At 44.2% G+C, this 6,000-nt stretch overlaps 1 pseudogene; it reads left to right on the top strand.

The window, feature by feature from the left end:
* The first annotated feature begins 5,677 nt into the window (after positions 1 to 5,677).
* On the top strand, positions 5,678 to 5,762 carry LOC127491263 (U2 spliceosomal RNA; annotated as a pseudogene).
* The last annotated feature ends 238 nt before the right edge of the window (positions 5,763 to 6,000 follow it).

Here is a 6,000-nt window from a genome sequence, read left to right on the forward strand (position 1 = left end):
TTTTAGACTTAAACAACTGTAAAAGTATCACATACTAGAATATATGTGGGTAGAGATGAAGTGGTTCTTAGATATAAATATATAGCCTCAAGTATTTTTTAAAAAGTATTGCAAATAAATTAGCATTTACTTTAAGAAAGTACATTAAGTCACCCAAGGAAAGTCAGATACAAAGGTAAGATTTTATCTTTTCTTAATACAAAACATTAATAGGAAAACAAACAAGCCCTTATTTGCTCCAAGTAAAATTTCTATCGGCTAGATAATAAAAGTGCTGATTTCATTTGCTCTGCCCTTTTGGTCTTTTTACTACCTGTACTGATCACAAACTTCAGTAGGTTAGTGGATACTTGGTTTCCACATACATTTTGTAGCTATCATATCTATATGTATATGCAATATGATCTCTGGAGGTAGATATCAGAATCCAACTTGGACAAGTTGTTTGTAAATTGATAAGAGCACCGAGAGAAGCAAGAATGGAAGAATCAGAAAGACCTAGAGTCCAGGGGACCACATAGAGTTCTGGCTGCACTTTACCTCTAATCGCTTCAGCTCCCACCTCCATAAGTTGGAGTTGCTGTCACACCACCAGTAGAAGCCACAGACAGTAACAAGTTACTGTACACACCACATTCACCCTGTTGCTTAGCGGAGTCAACCATTGCTAAATAGTAAGTTAGTAGAATCAGAAAAAGGTCCATACATTATGAATGAAGGGAATTTAATTGTTTTCTTTTAAGATTTTATTTTATTTTTATTTGAGAGGTAAAGTTATAGACAGAGAGAGGGAGACAGAGAGAAAGGGCTTCCATCCACTGGTTCACTCCCCAAAAGGCTGCAAAGACTGGAACTGGACCAATCCGAAGCAAGGAGCCAAGAGCTTCTTCCGTGTTGGCACAGGGGCCCAAGGATTTGGGCCATGCTCCACTGTTTTCTCAGGCCATTAGCAGAGAGCTGGATCGGAAGTGGAGCAGCTGGGACACCAACTGGCACCCATATGGGATGCCAGCACTGCAGGCAGAGGCTTAGGCTACTGCGCCACAGCACCAGCCCCAGGGACTTAATTTTGACAAGCACAACAATGTCCATTTTTTGCTTGGCTTTCAAAATTCCTAACACTCCAAGAGGTAGACTTGACCAGGCCTTATTCACATTTTACAGCAGGACAGCTAATTCTCAGAGAGCTTAAGTGCTTGGTCTAAAATCATAAAGCTAGTTAGTGGCTGTACGGTATATTGGAGTCCTGACTTCCTGACCCCCTGGTTCTTTGTTCTTTCTCTGGATGTGTTTCAACAGCACTGCTCTCTGGAGCTCTGTTGTAAAGGACCTTCATTCTAGGAGGACACATGGTTGCTTACCTATCTTTTAAGACACTAGGAGAATTAATGTTATAAAAAAATTAGACCTAAGATAAGAACTTTCTTAGATCAGTGAGACCTGTGGAATTTGTGCATACTTCCTATTTTAAAAAAATTACTATACAAGTATAATTTACATTGAGAAAACAATTAACTCCATCTAGTATGCAGTTCTGCAGGTTTTCACAAACACCTATAGACATGTGAACATCACCAAAATCAATATGTAAAATAAGTCCCATCACCTCCTCAAATGCCTCAATGTCACTTCACAGTCAACTCCTTCTCTTATCCCCAATCGTTGGCTACCATTGATCTATTTTATATCCCTACAATTTTAACTTTTACAGACAGTCCAAAATGACACAGTATGTGGCCTTTTGACTTTGGCTTCCTTCTCTTAGCATTGTGTATTAGAAATTCATCCTTTTTTTAAAAGATTTTATTTATTTATTTGAGAGGTAGAGTTACAGGCAGTGAGAGGGAGAGACAGAGAGAAAGGTCTTCCTTCTGTTCGTTCGCTCCCCAGATGGCTGCAACAGCCAGAGCTGCACCAATCCGAAGCCAGGAGCCAGGTGCTTCTTCCCGGTCTCCCACATGGGTGTAGGGGCCCAAGGACTTGGGTCATCTTGTACTGCTTTCCCAGGCCATAGCAGAGAGCTAGACAGGAAGCGGGGCAGCTGGGACTAGAACCGGAGCCCATATGGGATGCCGGCACCGCAGGTGGAGAATTAACCTACTGCGCCACAGAGCTGTCCCCTCAATCCATGTTTTTGAGTCTCCATGGTCCATTCACATTTTATTTATGAGTAGTATTCCGTTGTATGAATGTACCACTGTTCATTAAGGGATATTTCGGTTGTTTCCAGTTTTTGGTGATTACAATAAAAGTTACTGTCAACACTTACAAGCAGGTTTTCATTTCTCTTGAGCAAATATTTAGAAGTAGGATTGCTCCATGTTGAACCTTCTGAAGAGCTGTTTTCCAGAGTGCTGTATCATTTGCATTCCCACCTGCAATGAATGAGGGATCTAGTTGCTGTAATTCTTGCAAGCACTGGGCATTGTCAGGAGTTTTGCTGTTTATTTTGTTTTATGATGATCTGGTTTTTGGGTGTTTTTCACCATCCTAATATGTGTTAAGTGACATTGATTTTTGTTTGTTTGTTTGTTTAAAAGATTTATTTATTTATTTGAAAGAGTTATGCAGAGAGAGAAGGAGAGACAGAGAGAGAAAGGTCTTCCATTCACTGTTTCACTGCCCAATTGGCCACATCGGCCAGAGCTGTGCCAATCCGAAACCAGGAGCCAGGGGCTTCTTTCAGGTCTCCCACACGAGTGCAGGGGCCCCCAAGGACTTGGGCCATCTTCTACTGCTTTCTCAGGCCATAGCAGAGAGCTGGATCAGAAGTGGAGCAGCCAGGACTCGAACTGGCACCCATATGGGATGTTGGCACTGCAGCTGATGGCTTTACCCAATACACCACAATGCCAGCCCCAAGTGACACTGTTTAAGAGATGTTCATGATGATAATAACCTAAGGACCCGTGTGAACAAACAACTATTCTGATTGACACAGGAAGAATAAACAATTCCCTAATCAATAATTTTGTTCATTGTATTTTTTTTGTTCAATTGGGCATAAATATACATATATGAGTACACAAACACAATAGACATACAAATAAATGCTAGTAAGTGCTACCTTTTTGAACAACCAGAAAGAACTTTCTCCCATGGCATGAGAAGTGGTAGGCACTCTTATATTTTTCCAAAGGGAAATCAACAAGTACTTGCTAAGTATGGTAGGCAGATTAACAGCCCCAAGGATACCCATGTCTTCATCTACAGAAGCTAAGAACACTGTTCCTGTTGCATGGCAAGGAGGAATTAGCATTGCAGATGAAACAGAGGTTGCCACTCAGGAGACTGAGATGGGGAGATTCTCCTGAATTATCTCAGGATGAAATCACAAAGGATCTCTTGAAAATGAAAGAGTGAGGCAGGAGAGTTAGGATCAGAGGGAAGTGGGATGGGAAAGCCTTAATCTGCCTTTGCTGACTTTGAAGATGGGAAACATCCTGAGCCAAGGAATGCGAGCAGCCTCTGGAAGAAACTCCAGAAAGCAGATTCCTTCCTGGAGACTTCCAAAGGAACAGAGTCCTGCTCACTCCGACTTTAGCCCAATAAGACCTGTTTTGGATTTCTGACCTCCAGAAAACAAACACATGCTTAGTTTACCTTACAAGAAGAAAGATGAAGTGGCCATGGACTGAACCAATTTCTGAAAGACCGTTCTTCCCATCAGTCCTCAGGGCCCTGGATGGTAAATCTTTGTGATCCCTTCCTTTGCTGCAGTTTCTCATGATGCAGTCCCGGGACATCTTCCTGCCCCACTGCCTTCTCCCTGGCTCTGTAGCTCCCTCCCCAGGTGTGACTTTACATACCGTCTGTTTATGTTGCCCATTCACAGGTTTGTATCTCTCACATAGCTCTCCCTTCAGAGCTCCATGCCAGAATATTTCCCTCTGGCTATCTCACGGCAATGTTCAACAATGTGTCCAAAACTCATCTCTTGATTTCCTATTCTCCACCCCATCCTCAAGTCCTTAGCCTGCCTTTCCTCCCCAGTTTCTCACAGAAGAAGCTAGCCAGAAAATGCTTCACCTTTCTTCAACATATGATGACCAAGCCTTGTCAGATTTCTCTACAAATGCGTCTTCTGTCTCTCCAGTCCTCTCCACCATTCATTGTCACCCTAGTCCAGGCCATCCTCTCTTCCTTGGGCTGCTGCACCAGCTTCCTAACTAATGGCCCTGTTTCCCCAGCGCTCTCCTTCAGCCCATTTTCCCACTACAGCCAGGACAATCTTTCACAACATGGATGGGACAATGTCTTTCCTCAACATCAAAACTCTTTAATAGCTTCCCATGCTCATACAAGAAAATCCAGATTCTTTTTTTTTTAAGATTTTTTATTTATTTATTCTAAAGTCAGAGAGTTACATAGGGGAGAGGCAGAGAGAGAGAGAGGTCTTCCAATCGATGATTCACTCCCCAAATGACTGCAACGGCCAGAGCTGAGCCGATCCGAAGCCAGGAGCCAGGAGCTTCTTTTGGGTCTCCCACGTGGGTGCAGGGGCCCAAGGATTTGAGCCATCTTCCACTGCTTTCCCAGGCCATAGCAGAGAGCTGGATCAGAAGAGGAGCAGCCAGGACCAGAACCGGCACCCATATGGGATGCCAGCACTTCAGGCCAGGACATTAACCCACTGAGCCACAGCACTGGCCCCCAAAATCCAGATTCTTTAGTGCAGCTTAAAAGGCCTTCAGAATCCTCCCTGTTTTTCCGCATTTATCTCTTGCCAGTGATCCCTCACTACTGTGCAGCCACCTTCTTGACTTCCTTGGACATCTGACCTCCCTCTGACTTCAGGGCTCTCACTCAAATGATCCCTTCTGTCGGGAACAGACTTCTCCCAGATTTCCATGTGACTCTACATTCCTCAGATTTCACCAAGTAGACAGAACTCTCCTGACTTAGAGTGATTTTGATAGTGTCCTGTTACTTTCTTCCATAGTTCTTATCAAAACTTGTAACATCACTTGTTCGTTTAATTTCTGTAGCCCATAGTAGTCTGTAAGCTCCCTCTGGCAGGTGCTGTAAGTACTATGATCATCTTAATTTTTTTCCCTCTGTGGAAAGACTACATCTATCACATGCCTTTCAGGGCAGCCCATCAGTCAGAGGGCCTTTCACTTAGGCCTATGGGTCGCATCCAAGAGAAACAGGGATGAGATGAAGGGAACTTCCCTTTAGCAATAACCTTGTCCCTGACCCCTCCCCAATGTATGAAGGAAGCTCCTCCTGGGAGTCCCCGGAAAGTTGAGGCTAGTCTTCGATGTTCTACAGAAAAGCCAGGTGGGAGAGGGAAGGGGTCGGCTGGGCACTGACCTTTCAACTCCAGAGGTTTGAAGCGTAGCAAGGCAGGTCCTGTAATGTCCCTCCCTCTTGAAAGAGGGCTTCAGTTTCTGGGCTGGTACTCTGAGTACTGCTGTGGAGCAGCAGCAAAACCAAGACTGTCTCCAGCAGCATGAGCCCTGGAGCACCCAGGGCCACTGCCGTGATGCCCAGAACTATGGAGGACAAGGCACCCATTAGAGGGGCGCCCACACCCAGGAGCATCGACCAGCTGAGGTAGTTTTGGTCCCAGGATGCAGGGCCTCATCTCTGTATTGCTGGTCCCAGGCACAGTGCCCAGCACACAGCAGGTGCTCAATAATGGTTGGTGAAGGAAATTAAGACATGAATCATGATCGCTTCTCGGCCTTTTGGCTAAGATCAAGTGTAGTAAGACATGAATCATGAATTTTGATAAACAGAATTTTTAAAGATCTCCTGTCCTCTTACCCGATTATTTCTTCCTTTGTCCCCCACCAGATGCTCTTTGCCATTTACAGCTACCTTCCTGCAGCAGGGTCACGTGCTCTGGAAACGTTCCACAGGTTCAAAATACATCTGTCCTATGTCACATTCCCACAGGGACTCCGCCCTCTTCTGGTTGATATGGGAACTGACTCTATTTTCAAGGATGCTAAGGTCTAATTCATTTTCCTTCTCAGATAGTATTTTTTTTAT

This window comes from Oryctolagus cuniculus, chromosome 11 (assembly GCF_964237555.1).
Source record: "Oryctolagus cuniculus chromosome 11, mOryCun1.1, whole genome shotgun sequence".
Classification (NCBI taxonomy): Eukaryota; Metazoa; Chordata; class Mammalia; order Lagomorpha; family Leporidae; genus Oryctolagus; species Oryctolagus cuniculus.